Below are 24,868 nucleotides of genomic sequence, written 5' to 3'. Positions count from 1 at the left end.
ATCTGGCGGAATCACAAAACACAAATGCTTTGTTTGTAAATTAATGACTGACTGTTGTGGTGTGTCCCTGGCTATCCATAAATAAAACATTTGATTTGCAAAACATGCCTACCACTTTGAAGATGCAAAATATGTTTTATTGTGAAACAAACAAGAAATAAGACAAAAAACAGAAACCTTGAGCGTGCCCAACTTTTCACACCCCCAAAGTCAATATTTTGTAGAGCCACCTTTGGCAGCAATTACAGCTGCAAGTCTCTTGGGGTATGTTTTTGCCCATTCTTCAAGGCATCACTGCTCCAACTCCTTCAAGTTGGATGGGTTCCGCTGGTATACAGCAATATTTAAGTCATACCACAGATTCTCAATTGGATTGAGGTCTGGGCTTTGACTAGGCCATTCCAAGACATGTAAATGTTTCCCTTAAACTGCTCAAGTGTTGCTTTAGCAGTATGCTTTGGGCCATTGGACAAACCCATTTCCCAAATATCACTTTCCGAGCAAATATCTCTTTCCGAATCACCACACCCCTTCTCATCTGCTCCCAGACCAGAGCACTCTGGTCAAAAATAGTGCACTATATAGCGAATAAGGCGCCATTTGGAAAGCAGCTTGAGTGACAGTCTTCTCATAACATATGCATCTCATGGTTTACTTCTCTCTGCCGTCTGGCTTCCTAATAAAGCCATGACAGAGTGAGAGAAGACTGCTCTGGAAACACAATGAAGAGGAACACTTAAGTCTCCCTATATTTTGACTGTAGCAGTAGGAACAGGGAATGAGAACAACCCTAAGTCAGTGAAGAGAATTGGTTGGAAGATTTATATAGTTTATTCGTTTAGATGATGCTCTTCCCCAGAGCGACTTACAGTAGTGGTAACATACATTTTTGTACTGGTCCCCAGTGGGAATCATACCCACAATGCTGGCATTGCAAGAGCCATGTTCTACCAACTGTGCCAGGCAACATCCGCACCGAGTTTTCAAGGAGTGGGACACTAATCCGGATGCTTATAAGAAATCCCACTTCTCCCTCAGATGAACCATCAGACAGGCAAAGTGTCAATTCAGGTCTAAGATTGAATCCTACTACACCGGCTCTGACACTCATCGGATGTGGCAGGGCTTGCAAACTATTTTGGTTTACAAAGGGAAACCCAGCCGCTAGCTGCCCAGTGAAAGCGAGCCTAACACAAGAGCTAAATACCTTTTATGCTCACTTTCGAGGCAAGCAACACTGAAGCATGCATGAGAGCACCAGCTGTTCCGGGCGACTATGTAATCACGCGCTCCATAGCCGATGTGAGCAAAACCTTTAAACATGTCAACATTCACAAAGCCACGGGGTAGAACGGATTACCAGGATGTGTACTCAAAGCATGCGCAGACCAACTGTCAAGTGTCTTCACTGACATTTTCAACCTCTAACTGACTGAGTCTGTAATATCTACATGTTTCAAGCAGACCACCATAGTCCCTGTGCCCAAGCTAGAGAAGGTAACCTGCCTAAATGACCACCAATAGCCATGAAGTGCTTTGAAAGGTTGGTCATGGCTCACATCAACACCATCATCCTGGGTACCCTAGACCCACTCCAAGTCGCTTACCGCCCCAACAGACAACAGAATCTCAATCGCACACCACACTGCCCTCTCCCACCTGGACAAAAGGAACATCTATGTGAGAATGCTGTTCAATGACTACAGCTCAATGTTCAACACAATATTTCACACAAAGCTCATCACTAAGCTAAGGACCCTGGGACTAAACACCTCCCTCTGCAACTGGATGCTGGACTTCCTGACGGGCTACCCCAAGGTGGTAAGGGTAGGCAACAACACATCTGCCACGCTGATCCTCAACACTGGGGCCCCTCAGGGGTGCGTGCTCAGTCCCCTCCTGTACTCCCTGTTCACCCACAACTGCGTGGCTAAGCACAACTATAAACACCATCATTAAGTTTGCTGACAGCCTACAGGGAAGAGGGAAGAGACCTGGCAGTGTGGTGCCAGGACAACAACCTCTCCCTCAATGTGAGCAAGACAAAGGACCTGATCATGGACTATAGGACTATAGGAAAAGGAGGGCCGAACAGGACCCCATCAACATCGACAGGACTGAAATGGAGTGGGTCCAGAGTTTCAACTTCCTTGGTTTCCACATCACCAACAAACTATCATCCTCCAACACCTTTTCCCCTCAGGAGACTGAAAATATTTGGCATGGGTTCCCAGATCTTCAAAGGTTTCTACAGCTGCACCAGCAAGTGCGTCCTGACCGGTTGCATCACCGGCTGGTATGGCAAATGCTCGGCATCTGACCATAAGGTGCTAGAGAGGGTAGTGCGTACGGCCCGATACATTACTGGGGCCAAACTTACTGCCGTTGTGCTGCCATCCTGTTTCACAACATAAACATTTTCAATATATTAATTTAAGAAAAGTCACGCCTTGGGAGTTTATTGAAGACTTAGTTGTTAGCTATCTGTCTAGTTTTGCATGGGAATGCAATTCAAGGGCAGAATAGCCATCCAAGGCCTATATAATAGGCGTTGTCAGAGGAAGACTCCAGTCACCCAAGTCATAGACTGTTCTCTCTGCTACTGCACTGCAAGCGGTACCAGAGTGCCAAGTCTAAGTCCAAAATGCTCCTTAATAACAGCTTCTACCCCCAAGCCACAAGACTGCTGAATAGTTAATCAAATGGCCAGTGGTGGAAAAAGTACTCAATTCTCAAACTTGAGTAAAATTAAGATACCTTAACAACCTCTTGAAGCTAGGGGGCACTATTTTCATTTTTGGAAAAAATGACGTTCCCAAAGTAAACGGGCTATTTCTCAGGACCAGATGCTAGAATATGCATATAATTGAAAGCTTAGGATAGGAAACACTCTAAAGTGTCAAAAACTGTAAAAATATTGTCTGTGAGTATAACAGAACTGATATTGCAGGCGAAAGCCTAAGAAAAATCCAATCAGGAAGTGACTCATGTTTTGAAACCGTTGTGTTCCTATGCACCCCTATTGGCCACTGAAAGGGATATCAACCAGATTCCTTTTTCTACGTATTCCCTAAGGTGTCTACAGCATTTTGACGTAGTTTCACGCCTTTATGTTGAAGAATGAACATAAACGACTACATTGCGTAAGTGGCCACCTGGTGGCTCTCAGAGAGATTCTTGCATAGAAGACAAAGGTAGCTATTTTTCCTCTCAGTCCTACTGAAAAGCCAATTGTCCCGGTTGATATATTATCGAATAGATATTTGAAAAACACCTTGAGGATTGATTATAAAAAACGTTTGCCATGTTTCTGTCGATATTATGGATATAATTGTGGTGACTGCTATTTCCGGTGGATTTCTCAACATAACGTGACCAACAAACGGAGGTATTTCGGGTATAAAAAATAATCTTTATGGAACAAAAGGAACATTTGCTGTCTAACTGGGAGTCTCGTGAGTGAAAACATCCGAAGATCATCAAAGGTAAATTATTAATTTGATTGCTTTTCTAATTTTCGAGACCAAGTTACCTGCCGCTAGGTGTACATAATATTTTGTTAGTATATCGATAAACTTACACAAACGCTTGTCTTGCTTTGGCTGTAAAGCATAATTTCTAAATCTGAGATGACAAGGTGATTAACAAACGGCTAAGCTGTGTTTCATTATTTTTCACTGGTGATTTCATGAATATGAATATTTTCTAGTAAGATATTTTGCTAATTAGTGTAGTTGATGACGATTCTCCAGGATCCGGGATTGGTAGTTCGAAGAGGTTTTAATAGAAAAATTCTTTATATTAACCAGACTGCACAATTTTCTTGTTTTTTTAATTTATGGATAGCCAGGGTCACACTCCAACACTCAGACATAAATTACAAACAAAGCATTTGTGTTTAGTGAGTCTGTCAGGTCATAGACAGTAGGGATGACTAGCGATGTTCTCTTGATAAGTGTGCAAATTGGACCATTTTTTTGTTCTGCTAAGCATTCAAAATCTAGCAAATATACTTTTAGGTGTCAAGGGAAATGTATTGACTAAAAAGTACATACTTCTTGTTAGGAATGTAGTGAAGTAAAAGTAAATGTTGTCAATAGGAAGCAGTCTTTATTGTCGGGTGATTTTAACCAAGCATGTTTAAAACACATTTTTCCAAAATATCACCAACATCTATCCTGCCCCACAAAAGCCCATGACACTTACAAAGCCACCCCTCGCCCCCAATTTGGCCAATCAGAACACGTGTCTCTATTCCAACTCCACGCCAACAAGCAGCAACTCAAGAGGGAGCCACCAACACAGAGAATAGTATAGAGGCGCTGGACAGATTCAATGCTGCAGAACTGTTTTGAGAATATTGATTGGAATATTTTCATTCACCCAGGACACATTCATCAACATTGAGGAATAAACAGTGCGTTCGGAAAGTATTCAGACCCCTTGACTTTTCTCACATTTTGTTACGTTACAGCATTATTCTAAAATGGATTAAATCAAATACAAATCATCACACAATACCTCATACTGACAAAGCGAAAACAGTTTTTTATTTTTTATTTTGCAAATGTATTAAATATAAAAAACAGAAATACCTTATTTACATAAGTATTCAGACCCCTTGCTATAAAACTCAAAATTGAGCTCAGGTGCATCCATTTCCATTGATCATCCTTGAGATGTTTCTACAACTGGATTGGAGTCCACCTGTGGTAAATTCAATGGATTGGACATGATTTGGAAAGGCACGCACCGGTCAATATAAGGTTGACAGTGCATGTCAGAGAGGTAAAAGGAATTGTCTGTAGAGCTCAGAGACAGGATTGTGTCAAGGCACAGATCTGGGAAGGGTACAAAAAAATCTCTGCAGCATTGAAGGTCCCCAAGAACACAGTGGCCTGCATCATTCTTAAATGGAAGAAGTTTGGAACCAAGGCCCCAATTGCTCAGTTTGGCTGGGCGGCCAGCTCTAGGAAGAGTCTCAAGGCTCTTCGGCCAAACTGAGCAATCGGGGCTTAAGGGCCTTGGTCAGGGAGGTGACCAAGGACTCTGACAGAGCTCTAGAGTTCCTCTGTGGAGATGGGAGAACCTTCCAGAAGGACAAACATTTCTGCAGCACTCCACCAATCAGGTCTTTATTGTAGAGTGGCCAGACAGAGCCAATCCTCAGTAAAAGCACATGACTCCCAGACCATGAGAAACAAGATCTCTGGTCTGATGAAACCAAGATTGAACTCTTTGGCCTAAATGCCAAGTGTCATGTCTGGAGGAAACCTGGCACCGTCCCTATGGTGAAGCATAGTGGTGAAAGAATCATGCTGTGGGGGTGGGACTAGGAGACTATTCAGGATTGAGGAAAAGATGATTGGAGCAGAGTACAGATAAATCCTTTTTTTATTTAACTAGTCAAGACAGTTAAGAACAAATTCTTATTTACAATGACTGCCTACCTGCCCCAGAGCGCTCAGACTGGGGCGAAGGTTCAACATCCAACAGGATAACAACCCTAAGCACATAGCCAAGACAACACAAGAGTGGCTTCAGACAAGTATCTGAATGTCCTTGAATGGACCAGCCAGAACCCGGACGATCGAACATCTCTGTAGAGACCTTACAATAGCTGTTCAGCAACCTGACAGAGAGGATCTGTAGAGAAGATTGGGAGAAATATAGGTGTGCCAAATACAGGTGTGCCAAGCTTGTAGCGTCACACCCAAGGAGACTCGAGGCTGTAATCGCTGCCAAAGGCAACAAAGTACTGAGTGAAGGGTCTGAAGTGAAGGGTCTGAATACGTATGTAAACGTGATATTTCAGTTTTCGCTTTGTCAATATGGGGTATTGTGTGTAGACTAATGATACAAAAACTGAAAGGCTGTAACTAAACAAAATGTGGAAAAAGTCAAGGGGTCTGAATATTTTCCGAAGACACTGTACATTGTTAGTCACAGGCTTCATTAGGAAATGTGTTGATGATGTCGTACCCACAATAGCAATCCAGACATACCCCAACCAAAACTCTGGATGAACAGAGATATTCGTACTATGCTGAGAGCCCGTACTGCAGTACTCAATGTCAGCAGAATGAACCCTGATGACTCAGTGGCGTGCGATGCATACAAGGCACGCAGATACGAACTCTGCAAATCCATTAGAGCAGGGGTGGGAAATTCCAGTCCTCGAGGGCCTGATTGGTGTCACAGTATTGCTCCAACACCAGCTAACACACCTGACTCCAATAGTCACCTAATCATGATCTTCAATTTAGAATGCAATTAATTGATTAATCAGCTGTGTTTGCTAGGGACGGAGAAAAAGCGTGACACCAATCAGGCCCCCGAAGACTGGGGTTGCCCACCCCTGCATTACGGACACAAAAATACAATATATACTCAAATTTTAAATGATGTTCGACAATTCAAACATGTGACGCATGTGTCAAGGACTACAGAATATAATGGACTACAAATGCAAATCCAGCTCTGTGGTGCCCATAGCTCCCTCCCAGACGAGCTTAACACATTCAATACTCGCTTTCAGACAGACAATACTGAGCCATCCAGGAAGGCTCTCGCTGCTCCGGACGACCAGGTGCTTTTGCTCTCCGAGGCTGACGTGAGGAAAACTATCAAAAGAGTGAATACTCACGAAGCCGTCGGCCCAGATGGCATCCCTGGCCATGTCATCAGACATATTCTACCTGTCCCTGCCCCAGTCTGTAGTCAAATCAAAATCAAATTAAATGTTATTTCTCAAATACACATGTTTAGCAGATGTTATTGCGGGTGTAGCGAAATGCTTGTGTTTCTAGCTCCAACATTTCAGGAATATCTAACAATTCACAACAATACATACAATAAAAACAACCTAAAGGTAAAATAATGGAATTAAGGGATATATAAATATTAGGATGAGCAGAGTGCCATAGACTAAATACAATGGAATAGAATACAGTATATACATATGAGTTGAGTAAAGCAAAAATATTTAAACATTAATATACGTAGTGACAGTGTTCCATTATTAAAGTGGCCAGTGATTTCAAATCGATGTATGGGGCAGCAACCTCTAAGGTGCAGGGTTACATAACCGAGTAGAAGCCGCCTTGTGATGGCTATTTAACAGTCTGTGGCCTTGAGATAAAAGCTGTTATTCAGTCTCTCAGTCCCAGCTCTGATGCACCTGTACTGAACTCGGCTTCTGGATGAATGTGGGTGAACAGGCAGTGGCTCGGTTGATTATTGTCCTAATTATCTTTTTGGCATTCCTGTGACATGGGTTGCTGTAGGTGTCCTGGAGGACAGGTAGTTTGATGCATTGGGCAGACCACACCACCCTCTGGAGAGCATTGCGGTTGCGGGCTGTACAATTGTCGTACCAGGCGGTGATACAGCCCGACAGGATGCTCTCAATTGTGCATATGTAAAAGTTTGTGAGGGTTTTAGGTGCCAAGCCAAATTTCTTCAGCCTCCTGAGGTTGAAGAGGCACTGTTGCCCCTTCTTCCCCACACTGTCTACAGTTGAAGTCGTAAGTTTACAAACACTTAGGTTGGAGTTACTAAAACTCTTTTTTCAACCACTCCACAAATTTCTTGTAAACAAACTATCGTTTTGGCAAGTCGGTTGGACATCGACTTTGTACATGACACAAGTAATTTTCCCAAACATTATTTACAGACATATTATTTAACTTAGAATTAACTCCAGTGGGTCAGCAGTTTACGCTAAGTTGGCTGTGCCTTTAAACATCTTGGAAAATTCCCCAAAATTATGTAATGGCTTTAGAAGCTTCTGATAGGTTAATTAAAATAATTTGAGTCATTTGGAGGTGTACCTGTGGATGTATTTCAAGGCCTACCTTCCAACCCAGTGCCTCAGTGCCTTGACATCATGGGAAAATCAAAAGAAATCAGCCAAGACCTCAGAAAAGAATTGTAGACCTCCACAAGTCTGGTTCATCCTTGGGATCAATTTCCAAATGCCTGAAGGTACCACGTTCATCTGTACAAACAATAGTACGCAAGTATAAACACCCTGGGACCACAGAGCCTTCATACCGCTCAGGAAGGAGACACGTTCTGTCTCCTAGAGATGAACGTACTTTGGTGCAAAAAGTGCAAATCAATCCCAGAACAACAGCAATGGACCTGTGAAGATGCTGGAGGAAACAGGTACAAAAGTATCTATATCCACAGTAAAACGAGTGCTATATCGACATAACCTAAAAAGCCGATCAGCAAGGAAGAAGCCACTGTTCCAAAACCGCCATAAAAAAGCCAGACTACGGTTTTCAACTGCACATGGGTACAAAGATCATACTTTTTGGAGAAATGTCCTCTGGTCTGATGAAACAAAAACAGAATTGTTTGGTCATAATGACCATCGTTATGTTTGGAGGAAAAAGGGGGTGGTTTGCAAGCTGAAGAACACCATCCATGAAGCATGGGGGTGGCAGCATCATGTCGTGGGGGTGCTTTGCTGCAGGAGGGTCTGGTGCACTTCACAAAATATCTGGCATCATGAGGAAAGGAAACGTGTGGATATATTGAAGCAACATCTCAAGACATCAGTCAGGAAGTTAAAGCTTAGTCGCAAATGGGCCTTCCAAATGGACAATGACGCCAGGCATAGTTCCGAAGTTGTGGCAAAATGGCTATAGGACAAAAAGTCAAGGTATTGGAGTGGCCATCACAAAACCCTGACCTCAATCCTACAGAAAATATGTGGGCAGAACTGAAAAAGCATGTGCATGCAAGGAGGCCTACAAACCTGACTCAGTTACACCAACTCTGTCAGGAGGATTGGGCCAACATTCACCCAACTTATTGTGGGAAGCTTGTGGAAGGCTACCTGAAATGTTTGACCCAAGTTAAACAATTTTAAGGCAATTCTACCAAATACTAATTGAGTGTATGTAAACTTCTGACCCACTGGGAATGTGATGAAAGAAATAAAAGCTGAAATAAATAATTCTCTCTACTATTATTCTGACTTACAACTTCAACTGCATGTGGGTGGACCATTTCAGTTTGTCAATGATGTGTACACCAAGGAACATGAAGCATTCCACCTTCTCTACTGCAGCCCCGTCGATCTGCTGATTCCTGAAGTCCACGATCAGCTCCATTTTTTTGTTGACGTTAGGTGAGGTTATTTTCCTGGCACCACACTCCCAGGGCCCTCACCTCCTCTCTGTCTCGTCATTGTTGGTAATCAGTAATACTGTTGTGTCATCTGCAAAATTGATGTTTGAGTTGGAGGCGTGCTTGGCCACACAGTCATGGGTGAACAGGGAGTACAGGAGGGGGCTGAACATGCACCATTGCGGGGCACCTGTGTTGAGGATCAGCGAAGTGGAGGTGTTGTTTCCTACCTTCACCACCTGGGGGCAGGAAGTCCAGGACCCAGTTGCATAGGGTGGGGTTCAGACCCAGGGCCTCAAGCTTGATAATGAGCTTGGAGGGTACTATGGTGTTGAATGCTGAGCTATAGTCAATGAACAGCATTCTTACATCGGTATTCCTCTTGTCCAGATGGGATAGGGCAGTGTGCAGCACAATGCCAATTGCATTGTCTGTGGATCTATTGGGGCGGTAAGCAAATTGAAGTGGGTCTAGGGTGTCAGTTAAGGTATAGTTGATGTGATCCTTAACTAGCCTCTCAAAGCACTTCATGATGACAGAAGTGAGTTCTACGAGGCGATAGTTATTTAGTTCAGTTACCTTTGCTTTCTTGGGTACAGGAACAATGGTGGACCTCTTGAAGCAAGTGGGGACAGCAGGCTGGGATAGGGAGTGCAAATCAAAAACATGCCCAAATGACTATCGCCCCGTCGCACACTGGTCATCATGAAGTGTTTCGAGAGACTGGACATGGCCCACATCAAGGCCACTCAAATTTGCATATCGCTCCAACAGATCCAAGAAGGTGCCATTTTCATCTTTATTCACAGGACCGCAACACATCTGACCAAGAGGAATCCCTATGTGAGAATGCTGTTCACTGACTAGAGTTCAGCATTCAACACTATTGTTCTCTCCAAGCACGACACCAAGCTCAGAGCCCTCGTTCTGGAGACCACCCTCTGCAGCTGGATCCTGGACTTCATTGCGGGCAGACTACAGGCTGACCGGTTGCATCACGGCCTGTTACGGAAATTGCTCCTTCCACGACCGCAAGGCGCTCCAGTGGATTGTGAAGATGGCCCAGTACATCACTGGGGACGTGCGCCCACCCATCTATGACATCAACTCGAAGCGCTGCCTGAGGAATGCTCGTAGCATCATCAAGTACCCCACTCTTCACTCCCTTACCGTCAGGCAGATGGTATTGGTGCATGAGGTCTGATACCAACAGGCTCTGAGAAAAAGCCATCAAACTGCTGAACACTTGATGCTACCAGACTTATTATGATTGCTAAATACTGCACACTCAGTGGAGGCGGGCCCAGTCTGGTGGGTGACAGGCGAGGAGAAATAATGACTAACCTGCAGAAACACCTCATGAGAGGGATGGAGAGAGTTAGCGAAGGAGAGGGAGAGAGAGAGTTAGCGAAGGAGAGGGAGAGAGAGAGTTAGAGAGAGACAGTGAGAGATGAGAGAGAAAAGAGAATTAAAGAGTGAGTGAAAAGAAAGATTTTAGATGACATATAAGAGAGAAAAATAACTTAATATGCAGAACATGTCAGCTCACTCCTTCAAAGTCTCTCTAGTAGTTACAGACAGAGACAGAGGAAAAGAGAACAGGCTGTTGATGCCTCTTCCCATTTAGTCAGAAAACCAGAGAGAGAAAGAGAGAAAGAGAGAGAGCGAGACAGAGAAAAGAGAGGGGAGAGGGGAAATGATAGAGAACAGAGCTGCTGTGTCTAATGGGCCTGTGATTGTGTTGTGGCCCTACAGACTGAGAGATGCTACAAGTCATTACCCCAGTCATGTCTCTGCTGTCGCACATCCTTAAAAAGAGCCTGCAAGGAGTCTTGTGTTGAGTGAAGCCCGGGTATACATTTAAAACATCTGTCTAAATACCTGTTCTAATATCTATTCTCCTCAAAACAGGCATTGTAAAGTATTCATTGGTGGTTGTCTGTTTCTTGAGATCCTCTCAACCTTGAAAATAAATATGGGCCCGATTCAGACTTGAAATAAGTAGACTTAACATGGTATTTTATTCTATACCCCTTGTTTTTAATACTTCAGCATCATGTCATATGACCGCAGCACCTGTTCCAATCCAAGTGCCAATGCCGTTTAGCAAACTCTTGGCAGGGCTATTATCAGATGACATGAAAATAGCGGCCTTTGGCCATTGCACACCAATGGTGGGTTTGGCCTTCAAAAGAACAATGCATATGCAGAATATCTCATTCCTACTGTAAAATATGCTGGTGGATCTTTGATGTTATGAGGCTATTTTCCTCCACTGGTACTGGGGCTCTGATTAAGGTCAAAGGCTTCATCAAATCAAATCAAATCAAATGAAATGTATTTATATAGCCCTTCATACATCAGCTGATATCTCAAAGTGCTGTACAGAAACCCAGCCTAAAACCCCAAACAGCAAGCAATGCAGGTGTAGAAGCACGGTGGCTAGGAAAAACTCCCTAGAAAGGCCAAAACCTAGGAAGAAACCTAGAGAGGAACCAGGCTATGTGGGGTGGCCAGTCCTCTTCTGGCTGTGCCGGGTGGAGATTATAACAGAACATGGCCAAGATGTTCAAATGTTCATAAATGACCAGCATGGTCCAATAATAATAAGGCAGAACAGTTGAAACTGGAGCAGCAGCACGGCCAGGTGGACTGGGGACAGCAAGGAGTCATCATGTCAGGTAGTCCTGAGGCATAGTCCTAGGGCTCAGGTCCTCCGAGAGAGAGAAAGAAAGAGAGAAAGAGAGAATTAGAGAGAGCACACTTAAATTCACAGGACACCGAATAGGACAGGAGAAGTACTCCAGATATAACAAACTGACCCTAGCCCCCCGACACATAAACTACTGCAGCATAAATACTGGAGGCTGAGACAGCTTCATGTACTTTAACAAGTACCAGGACATTCTAGCCAAAAACCTGGTTGCTTCTGCCAGGAGGCTAATTGACCACAAAATCAACACTTTGCAATGGTCATCTCAGTCTCCAGACTTAAACCCCATTGAAAACCTATGGTTGAATTGAAGAGGGCAGTCCATTAGTACAGACGTCGATATTAATGATCTGGAAGGATTCTGTATGTATTCTGTATGGAGGAATGGTCTAAGATCCCCCCCAACGTGTTCTCCAATCTCATAAAACATTTTAGAAAAGGCTCAGTGTAGTTATCCTCTTAACCTGTTTAACTAGGTTGACCAGGTTAACCAGGACCCATATATTTTTAGATTTAAAAAAAATCTTCTCTGTATTAGTATAGAAAAAAATACAGTTCCAGTCAAACATTTGGACACACCTACTCATTTAAGGGTTCTTTACTATTTTCTACATTGTAGAATAATAGTGAAGACATCAAAACTATGAAATAGCACATATGGAATCATGTGGAATCAAAAAAGTGTTAAACAAATCAAAATATTATTTTATAATTGAGATTCTTCAAAGTAGCCACCCTTTGCCTTGATGACAGCTTTGCACACTCTTGGCATTCTCTCAACCAGCTTCATGAGCTAGTCACTTGGAATGCCTTTCTAATAACAGGTGTGCCTTGTTAAAAGTTAATCTGTGGAATTTCTTTCCTAATCAGTTGTGTTGTGACAAGGTGGTACACAGAAGATCGCCCTATTTGGTAAAATACCAAGTCCATTTTGTGGCAAGAACAGCTCAAATAAAATTACAGTCTATCATTACTTTAAGACATGAAGGTCAGTCAATCTGTGTGTGGCCTTGCATCCCAAATGGCACCCTATTCCCTACATAGGGCTCTGGTCAAAGGTAGTGTTCTATATAGGGAATAGGGTGACATTTTGGACATACACTATGTGTAATTAGACAATCACTATTCTCTGTCTCATGTCCTTGTAACTTAAGAAGATGAAAGAGGAAACTATATTTGTATGATGAATAAGAGTCCTTCAAGAAAAAGAGCACCTGGTGAATGCTGCAGTCATTCAAATAGTATTTTATTAATTCATGAATGAATTTGTTTATTATTGCTGTGTTTTTCTCTCCTTCAAAGTGCTGTGAAGACGCCCTCTCTCCGTCCTTCAACGGTTGACACATGTACCATGTTGTCCAATCACATCTCTCATAAACATCTTCTTTATCACCTCAACCTGCCACCCAGAATAAGTCCACATTTAGAGTACACATTATAGTTCAATTCAGTTGGGGTAGTTTTCAAATCTCATAAGATACTTATAAGGCCAGAATTGTTTCTTGACCACATGACCTGACCAGGAAAAAAAAAACATTAGTCATGAATATAAAATATATATATTGTTGTCATCCACGTAGCCTGTGTAAGTATGTAGATGAGACAATCTCACCATGTTTCTCACCGTGAGACTGACGCAACCCTGTTTTTAGCAGATGTAACACTTTTCCCTCTATTTCTTTTACAGTTTTTTCCAACTGCTTACACACGGTTTCAAAACTGTCTCCTTTTTTCAAAACTCTACACACAATTCCAAAGACTGCACACACAAAATGCAAAATCACCAATGCTAAGCAACGCTTCATCGCTTCTCTGGCCTGAGTCTGGCCACAATACTTCGTCCACATACGTTGGATACGTTTTCTCTTGCCAAACATCGAGGGAAGTATCTCCTAGCATGGCGTATCCAACCTTGGACAGAGGCAACCTCTATGTCCCCACATAGACCATATTTATAATTGCAGTCTCTTGTACATCTGTAAACAAGCGTCCTCGTCCTCCATGATGTCTTTGCCTTTCCACTCTGTACAGAATTCAAGCACAGTATGTGTTCAGCATAGGAACTGTAAACAATGTACAACAAAATGTAGTACAGCATGATAACCAACCTCATTCATTCAATGCAGTGCAGTAAATGGATGGCTGAGAGTTACAAATGTTTATGCAATGCTTTGCAGTAGTACGTATTTTACAGTACATTGCTGTAATGCTAAAATAGTCATTAGATAGTTGCATACCTGTTCTCATTTCTGAAGGTTCGAATTATGGACCCACTGTAAATCGACTCAATTTGGGCTGGACTCTCAGTCCAGCCTCTCTCATGGTCAAACCGTGGTTGATCACATGATCAACAAGTTTTGCCCTAATCTCATCAGAGATGGCTCTCCTTCCTTCTCTTCTTTGCCCTCGTCCTCTTCCTCTCCCTCCTACTCCTCTTGCTCTCTGTCCATTGTTGGCATCCATTGTTCAAAACAGGTAATCTAACCTTTGACCTATTTATAGGCCTATACTACAGTAAAGCAGTGATTGGTTAGTGATCAGTTAAGCTATTAGTGTTTGCACATGTGAGGAGTGTGTGTGTGACCTGGTGAATAAGTGTAGCATTTTGATTGGTTGTGTTTGGAAAAGGAAAGCAAGTCACTTCCTGTTTTTGTGTTTTCGGTAGAGAATTGTGTGTAGTGTTTTGAAAAAAGTGTTTTATGCAATTGACAACTGAGTCAAAGGCTGAGAAATAGCTTATGGTTTTGGATACTTGGTGTGTAGTTTTGCACTTTTGAGTGAGATGTTTCAAAAATCATGTGACATGAAAAGATTTTGTGTAAGCAGTTGGAAAAAAATGTAATATTTTTCTCTCTCTTCCTCCAATTCCACAATGAACAAACACTCGGAAGTGATGTCAATCGCCCTTTAATTTAGACTGAGAGACCCAAATTCTCGGGATGTGCAAAAAAACGTCCATCAATCAGGACCTCAGAGAGAGCGCAAGGGAGCAAGAGAGCGAGAGAGGCAGGGGGTGAAGAGAGAGAGAGAGGCAGGAGATGAAAAGAGATTGAGAGTGAAAGAGAAATCCATCAGAGAGTTGTCTTTTCTCCTGAGGCATCTCCCTGATTCCCAATTATCCTTTCAGTCAATTATCTTTCCACTCTGTGGGTCCCTTTGATCAAAGCTACAAAATCACTGAACATCGTTTGCCATTCAGGGACACCATTAAAACCTTTCATGCCTCTTCATTTATGTAATAACATGATTCCATTTGGAATGTCAGGCCATTGGCCAGCTTTTCAGCTCAGAGCATTTTACTAGCCCTGAAACCTACATTTAGCCAATCATGTTGGTTCTTATTGCAGTGTAGATGAACCTATCATCATTGAAATGTCCCTGAAAAACACACGGTGCCTTCAGAAAGTATTTATACTGCCTCCCGAGTGGAGCAGTGGTCTAAGGAACTGCATCGCAGTGCTAGCTGTGCCACTAGAGATTCTGGGTTCGAGTCCAGGCTCTGTTGCTGCCGGCAACGACAGGAAGACCCATTGGGTGGTGCACAACTGGCCCAGTGTCGTCCGGGTTAGGGGAGGGTTAGGCCAGCAGGCATGCTGACATGGTCGCCAGGTGCACAGTGTTTCCACAGTGCGGCTGGCTTCCAGGTTAAGTGGGCATAGTGTCAAGAAGCAGTGTGGCTTGGTTGGGTTGTTTTTCGGGGGACCGTACGGGAGTTGCAGCGATGACACAAGACTGTAACTACCAAAAGGATACCATGAAAACAGGCTTATAAATATTAAGTATTTATACCCCTTTACTTATTTCACATTTCGTTGTGTCACAGCCTGAATTCAAAATGGATTACGTAGATGTTTTTCTCACACATCTACACACAATATCTCATAGTGAAAATATGTTTTTAGAAATGTTTGCAAATGTATTGAAAATGGAAATACAGAAATATCTCATTTACATATATCTCATTTACATATGTCGTCAAAATGTTTTGACCATGACTACTTACTAGTTACTCCAAGCAGTTTAGTCATCTCAACTTGCTCAATTTCCACATTATTTATTACAAGATTTAGTTGAGGTTTAGGGTTTAGTGAGTGTTTTGTTCCAAATATATTGCTTTTGGTTTTAGAAATATTTAGGGCTAACTTATTCCTTGCCACCCGCTCTGAAACTAACTGCAGCTCTTTGTTGAGTGTTGCAGTCATTTCAGTCGCTATAGTAGCTGACATGTATAGTGTTGAGTCATCCGCATACATAGACACTCTGGCTTAACTCAAAGTCAATGGCATGCCAATAGTAAAAAAAAATTAAAGCAAGGGGCCTAAACAACTACCCTGGGGAATTCCTGATTCTAACTGGATTATATTTGAGAGGCTTCCATTAAAGAACACCCTCTGTGTTCTGTTGGACAAGTAACTCTTTATCCACATTATAGCGGTAAAGCCATTACACAAGTTTTTCAAACAGCAGACTATGATTGATAAAGTCAAAAGCTGCACTGAAGTCTAAAAAGACAGCCCCCACAATCAATTTGTTTACTGTGAAAGAGCATTGTATCTGGTGAAACACAATTTTTTCCAGAAGTTTACTAAGGGTTGGTAACAGGCTGATTGGTCGGCTATTTGAGCCAGCAAAGGGGGCTTTACTATTCTTGGCTAGCGGAATGACTTTAGCTTCCCTCCAGGCCTGAGGGCACATGCTCTCTAGTAGGCTTACATTGAATATGTGGCAAATAGGAGTGGCAATATCGTCTGCAATTATCCTCAGTAATTTTCCATCCAGATTGTTAGACCCCGGTGGCTTGTCATTGTTGGTAGACAACAATATTTTTTCACCTCTTCTACACTGACTTTACGGAATTCAAAAGTACAATTCTTGTCTTTCATAATTTGGTCCGATATACTTGGATGTGTAGTGTCAGTGTTTGTTGCTGGCATGTCATCCCTAAGTTTGCTTATCTTGCCAATGAAAAATTCATTAACTTCTTTGGGACTGGGGGAAGTATTGAGTGTAATAACATATTAACACATGTAATAACGCACTCACTGACTGTTGTCTGCATGTGGCCTAACCATGCAATTATAAGCTTGTACTCTGTGTCATAACCTCCCCCCGCACAGGTGGCTGACTAAGATAACATACACACTGAAACTCCCACACACACACACACTCAAACCCCCTTCGGGATGGGCTCCAAAGACAAAGAACTCTGTCGAGAACCAATGGGATACTGACACCAGGCTGGAGGGGACTGTCTATCACCTACAAGCAACCTACCAGAAGCCAGGACTACCAGAATCTACCTACGTCATTTCAATGTATAAAATGAACTGCACATCATGTTTCAGGCCTCTTCTTCCGATAGTTCCCTAAGAGCTAGACGAACGGGGCCGTGCAGCACGCTTTGCCAGATATCATTACTCTTGAATAAACGGCCTTTACTATACCTTATCCGCCTTGTCCAGAGTCTCAACTTGGTCTCGTTTCTCATGTATCTATTCATCAACAAATTGGTAGCAGAGGATGGTTTAAACCCATGAATTCGGTCCATAGAGAGTTGATGAGAGAAAAGACAAGTTGACGACAGATTCTAGAAGGACGGGCGACCTGTCTACAGGAGCCATCGGGGATTCAACTCGCCTCAGGAAACTGATCAAAGAGCTCGACACTATAAGGTAAGCAGAGCCTGTTAAATCAAAATCTGCATATTATATCATAGTCAATATCCAAATTATGATCAGGAGTACTGGGCGTGAGTATGAATTGCTGTTAAATTTATGAAAAAATTATCCGATAACCAAAGGCATTGCGTAATGATATCTGTGTAAATACATTGTCAAGTCTTATTCATATAGTCTGGCACTAGTAGATATGGAAATCAACTAGGTGTAACGGTGAGGAATTTGATGACAAAATGAAATGAAATGTAAATACATTGTCAAGTCTTATTCATATAGTCTGGCACTAGTAGATATGGAAATCAACTAGGTGTAACGGTGAGGAATTTGATGACAAAATGAAATGAAATGTAAATACATTGTCAAGTCTTATTCATATTGTCTGGCACTAGTAGATATGGAAATCAACTAGGTGTAACGGTGAGGAATTTGATGACAAAATGAAATGAAATGTGATACATTGTTAAGTCTTATTCATATAGTCTGGCAATAGTAGATGTGGCAATCAACTAGGCGTAACAGTGAGGAATTTGATGACATAATGAAATGAAATGTGATACATTGTTAAGTCTTATTCATATAGTCTGGCAATAGTGGATGTGGCAATCAACTAGGTGTAACAGTGAGGAATTTGATGACTCAGTGAAATGAAATGTGAATGAGATGATGAAATGTTTTGTTAATTGATCGAGACGTATAACCAAGACTGGGACTAGTGGAGTTGGCATCCCACTAGGAGCATCAGTTAATAAGTTAAAAAATTGTACTAGGAGTGAAGGAATTAAACCTGATCTCTCCAGATTAATGTCACTGATTGACCGTTTCATGAGACCGAGTGATACCGACCACTAAATTTGACCGCCGAGTCAAAAGTTTGGGCGGGGTTGTGCGGCCGCCGTGCTGTGTAACGAATTGATTTCTGTTCCCTTTGTGCTGTTGGTGTTGCCTAGAATTAATTCGACAAATATTATAGAAGGCATCTGAATGCATTGTCATTGACCCAAAAGTAGGCGTTTGGGACACTAACATTTGGCCAGGCAGTAGAAATGTGTGAAGTTGTAGAATTACTCCAATAAACTACCCTAGACGCATAATTATCTCGCGAATATCCCTTTTCGATATTATAGTACAGTAATTCTACAAAACTCTTCGTGCACGAGGGTGAGACACAAGAGATAACTCTGTGTTGGCACCAGGAATACATCGCTGGTTTCGACCAACTGACGGGCTAAGTGCACTAAGATAGTTATAGGACCCAGACATAGTGAATCGTCAATATGGCCTCAATTACCGTTCCCAAACTCAAATTCAACGAATATTTAGATCAGAGAATACAGGAAAGGGCAGGAGGAAAACAGGAGTATAAATCAATAAGAAGATATGGGGGGGGAATTAGGCTGAGATGGACCCAGGCAGGTTACATTAGTGGAGTTGCCCCGTCAAGGGAGCATCTCAGCGCTATGGAAAGAGAACTAGAGGAAGCAGTGAAGCACGGGAAAGAGAGTGAGGAAGAAAGGAATAAGAGCCATTTTTTCAAGAAGGAAGGAACAAAGGATAGGGGGAGAGCTGAGGCTGAGCTGAGAATAGGGACATGGGCAATAGAGGAGACAAAAAGGGCACGCCCACACAAAAAACCTGATATGATGGGTGTGCTTGCTGGGGCCTCAGCTGACGTCAGCGAAGGCACAATCAACAACCACAACACACCACCGCCCACCGTGACCACCCCATCGGCTCCGCTCTCTCTATACCCGCCACTGCCACAGGAAGAGAAGACTGCAGTGCCACCTCCCTATTCACAAAATCCATTCGCACACCTCCCACACAACCCGTTTAAAACCCACGTCACCCCAGCCGCCGTGCAGGCCCCGGTCTTTATGGTGCAGGGAGGACAGCTAAAAGGGAACATGACTGTGGGGATTCAAGAAGGCCTCCTCGTCTGTGAAGAAAGGCCCGATTGCTCAAGCCCCACAGCACTACAAGGCCCAGGTGGGTCCCTGCCGAACTACCCACAAGGAAGGGAAGGTGGATCTCAACCGGGCCTCCTAAAGAGAGAAGGCCACGATCTTATTCAGTTCTCCTCTACTCTGAACACAGACTGGTACGGACGCAGAGGTAAAGAAGATGATCAAGGGTCGTGGGTGTCACAAGGAAAATGTTCCATCGGGGCTTCGTCAAGAGATCACCCCAGTAAAGACGATGAAAAATGTTACCCCTCATCCCAACCCCTGTTCTGTCGGCAACACAAGAAATCTATTGGCTGAAATGCGTTGACACAGGCCCAGGGACTCCAGCGATCCAATTCCACTTCAACCAACTGAAACAACAGATCTATGCACTGCATATGACGTCAACCCATACACCGACGACTGGGATGAAAACATGATGCACCTCACTCCATCCATCAGATGTTGCACCATCGTCTGCGGTCAGGAAGGAGTCGCAGCACCAGTCATACTACCACCTTATCTGAAATCATGGTTCCTTCTAGGGGAGGAGTCAGCACCCCATGTCACACTAGCTGTGGGTAATGGTTTCGAAGCCAGAAGCTTGGGCCCAATGATCAGGCGAGCATCAAAACTGGAGTGGGAACCAACCCAAACACCGGGGATACCACCACAGAGAAAATGTGGAGGTTTATGACAGTCGATACTGAAGAACACTGCCTACCTGAAAGACTGACCCTGCCAAGACACCATGGCAAGCCATACACAGACCAACCATCTACTGAAGCATTGCTCTCTACTATAGATGAAAAGATATGGACTCACACCCCTTTCGATGTTGGTAAGCTACAAGTGGCCCCAGTCTCCATTACACTATTGGATCCAAGCCAGATACCTATTTACCGAACTCAGTATCGTCTAAAGCCTGAACAAACCAATGGGATCAAGCCAACCATTAATGGACTGTTAGGGGCTCAGGTGATTTATCGAACTGTCTCCCCATGGAACACACCCATACTACCAGTACTGAAGGCAGGGGGAGAAACATACCGGATGGTACAAGACTTCCGAGCAGTGAATGACGTCACTGCACCTATAGACCTGCCTGTCCCTGACCCTCACATCACTCTGAGCAACCTGTCACCGAGACACCAATATTTCACGGTCGTGGACTTGGCTAATGCATTCTTCAGCATTCCTTTGGATGAAGCATCCCAACCACTCTTGGCATTCACCTATGAAGGACAGCAATTTACTTACTCCGTCTTGCCAATGGGGTACAGGTGCTCCCCCGGAATTTTTAACCATATCCTCAAGACTCACCTGGCTGAGCTGAAAATTCCAGAGGTGGTGATTCTGATCCAGTATGTAGACGACCTGTTGTTGGGGGCTCCCACTTCGGATCTCTGTCTACAGATGACAAAATCATTACTGGACTTCCTTGCAGTCAAGGGATACAAGGTAAAGAAGAGTAAGGTCCAGTCCTGTCGCAGAACTGTCCTTTTCTTAGGCAGAGAAATCTCTGGGGAAGGTGCAGGGCTCTCCAAAATCCACAGAGACTCGATACTCCATCATCCACGCCCCATCACAGTGTCAGGAATGTTGTCATTCCTTGGGCTGACTGGTTACAGCCGCTCACACATCCCTGACTTCACTGGCAGAACTGAGCCCTTGAGGGAAATATTGCGCGAGGCGGGGTCGAGAAACCTACACTCACCACTGGTATGGTCTCCTGAAGCATCATTGGCTTTTTCACTCTTGAAGACGGATCTCTCAGTGGCCGCAGCTTTAACCGCACCTGACTACAAAAACAAATTCCATCTTGATGTTTCTGAAAAAGAAGGATTTACGTCATCCATCCTTTTTCAGAAACAAGAGGGGGAGAGGAGAGTGCTGATGTATCACTCCTCGAAACTGGACCACATTGAAGTAGGACAAACCACATGTTCTAGGTATATGGCTGCAGTTGCAAAAGCCATTGAAAAAACCGCCCACCTGGTAATGTGCCATCCGTTGGAAATCCACACCCACCACGGAGTGATATCTGATATCTGATGAGCAAAGAATTCACATTCAGCGCCGAAAGAAAAACGAAAATTCAGAACAAATGCACACAATCACACATCACATTTGTCAACACTGACAAAAACATGGCTGACGCGCTCAACGCGGAAGAAGGACTGCCCCACTCCTGTGCGGAACGAGCTGCACAAGAATTAAAACTGAGACCTGACCTGGGGAATGAACCACTCTGCAACCCTGACCTATGGTTGTACACAGACGGATGCTGTTACAGAGGAGAAGATAGAAACATAGCAGCATATGCAGTGGTGCAGCAGCTTCCGGATGGATCACATGTGACCCTGAAGTCGGCTATCATTCCGCAACCTGCGTCAGCTCAATTTGCTGAAATCATAGGCTTGACACAAGCACTGAAAGGAGCTGAAGGGAAAACTGTAAGTATCTACACCGACTCGGCATATGCCCATGGAGCAGTTCATACGGATGGACCACAATGGGTGAGGCGCACAGGGAACCTTCCAATCAAACACAAGGCACAGATGGAAAAACTGATTACATCCGTTTCTCTACCCGAAAAGGTGGCCATCATGAAGTGTAAAGGACATCAACAACTGAAAAACAGAGTCAGCGAGGGGAATGATGCAGCTGACAAAGCAGCCAAGAAAGCTGGTAGATACACTCCAAGACAAATGGTGCTGCAGACCCAACCACCCCAGACTGAACTAACAGAACAACACATAAAAGAGCTCCAGATCTCGGCAGGACCATATGAACATTCAGTTTGGGGACAGAAGGGGGCTACCAAAGGACCGGATGGACTGTGGAGATGCCATGGCGGCAGATTGGTGGCTCCCGCAAATCTATGCCCAGAACTAATACGGGAAGCTCATGGGCCCACCCACGAAGGCAAACTAAGGACTTTACAGAAGGTGTCTCACATCTGGTGGCACCCTCACGTGAAAGATATGACAGACTTATTCTGTGACGAGTGCAGCATTTGTGGTAGCTACAATCCTAAGAAACCATACCAAACTCCAATGGGCTCATACCCATTACCTAATGCATGTTTTCAGGACATTAGCATAGATTACACAGACATGGGGGCGGATAATGTGGTTAATGGGAAACGACACCTATTAGTGATGGTGGATAGGTTTTCCAAATGGGTAGAGGCAATTCCAACGGCGAGAGAGGATGCGAAATCAGTCATTAAATGGCTACAAACTGAACTCATACCCCAGGTATGGGGTTCCGCGTCAAATCCATTCCGACAATGCCTCCCACTTCAGCAATCAGCACCTGAGAAAGGTGGAGGAGCGATTTGGCATCACACACAAATTTGGGTCTGTCTATAGGCCACAATCCCAAGGTCTCGTGGAACGCGGGAATCAAACGCTTAAATCCAAAATAGCTAAGGTATGTGCCGGGTCGAAGTTGAAATGGGTCGAAGCCCTGCCCCTGGCGTTGATGGCCATGAGAGCCTCACCAGGGTCAGGCACCCATCTCTCTCCTCATGAGATAATGACTGGTAGAGTCATGCCTGGCCCACCAAGGGAGGGAGGTCATATGCCCGCTCTTGATGTGCAACAAATTTCTATGTCTAACTATGTAAGAGAGCTAACAAAACTTTCTGCAGCTCTCTCTGTTCAGGTTCGCAAGGTCCAGGAGAGAGAACTGCCGGAAGATCCAGCACCACTGAAGGTAAAAGTTGGAGACTGGGTAAGGGTAAAGGTCCACCAGAGAAAGTGGCTGGAACCCAGGTGGACTGGTCCGTACGAAGTGAAGGAGGTTACTTCACACTCAGTCCAGGTCAAAGGTAAATTGGGCGCACCTTGGCACCACCTCACACATTGTACACCAGCTCCAACCCCTTCCCGCACACTGACGGAAGTCAGAACTGACCTAAGTGGTCTACATTCGGTCCCAAATTCTACATCTATTTAGCCAAGGAAAATGGGAGGTTCAGCCCCATACTCCCTGACTAAATCACACCTTTCCCCCTGGGAACGTTTGGGGATCTCGGGACCCCTGTTTGTCATTTTTCTTCTCATAGGAGGAGTCACTGTATGCACACTCACATGGCTTATAGACCAACAGATGCACCCACTACAGATTCACACACTGAATTCTACTCTGCCAGGTGAAACTAACTCTCTCTCTCTTCCCTCTTATCTACCACAAGACCATACCGTTTCTAGGCGTGAGGTGGGGGTCACTAAGTGCACCCCCCAGGAGTTGAAGAGCACCACCTTGTGTTTGCCTTTCAATGCCACCACCACCGCTTACCTGCCTGGACCTATTCCAGTTTTAACTGGTATATAACCAAAGGGGGATATGGTGAGTGGTCTTGGAAAAACCTGGTGGCGGAAACAGGGTATGACTAGTCCAGCTATTCCAAGGGACGGGTTGTCCTTGCCTGGCGCAAACGGCTTACACTTTCACGCACTGGTTTTCAACTAAAGCTGATTGTACGACCTGGGACCACTATGGGTTGCCAGGTTTTTACGTTGGCCCCATATGTAGATATCAGCAGGGCTGAAGTCTATTTCACACTATATATCTGCTTTACGCCACAACCACAGCCTACTTTTGTGACGGTGCGTGACGGTATGGAAAAGCCACATACCCTACCCCAGCACAGGGATGGGTGGGGTTCTGCTGTTTTAGTGGTCACTACCCCTACCCCGGATGAGAACATTTGGGTTGCTACAGGTGTCTCAGGTTTGTCTAACAATTGGTTATTATTGACCGAACAAGCAGCCAATACAACCCCCACTAGTTGCGTAGTTTGCATGGGTGCCAGACCATTGCTCCGCATTGTCCCGGCCACTGTCGAGATCGGATGTTTAATGCCCCTTATGGACAAAGACAATCCGACTGCTCCTTGTGGGATGCAGTTTACCCTGTTGTCTCCGCTACGGTCAGGGCACCAGTATTTTCCTCTGATGTTGCCTGGGCCGAATTCTCCTGTATTAACATGACAGGGGGTATACTACAGTTAGGTTTGCTCCCTGATGGTTGGTGTACAAATACTATTGTAGTAGTTGGTGGTTTTAAGCCAGTGATCAGGGCTGACATCTGGTGGTGGTGTGGGGGACCTCGGCTTTTTGACAGAACTCCCAATAATGCTACGGGTACTTGTGCGCTTGTAACACTTCTGCTGCCTATCGCTGTTTACCCTATAGGTGTGGGTGATTTGGTGACCCGGATACAGGCTGTGGACCCACAGTTTCTGCCTACCAGAACCAAGCGGGAAGCAGCCCTGACTGTTGGGGATCCCACGTATATTGATGCCATACGTGTTCCTAGGGGGATCCCTGATGAGTACAAGCTGGTGGACCAGGTCGCCACAGGTTTTGAATCATCTCTCT

The sequence above is a fragment of the Oncorhynchus tshawytscha genome, linkage group LG33, assembly GCF_018296145.1.
Source record: "Oncorhynchus tshawytscha isolate Ot180627B linkage group LG33, Otsh_v2.0, whole genome shotgun sequence".
Lineage (NCBI taxonomy): Eukaryota > Metazoa > Chordata > Actinopteri > Salmoniformes > Salmonidae > Oncorhynchus > Oncorhynchus tshawytscha.
The sequence above is the reverse complement of the archived record's forward strand: the minus strand, read 5'-3'. Positions refer to the sequence as shown.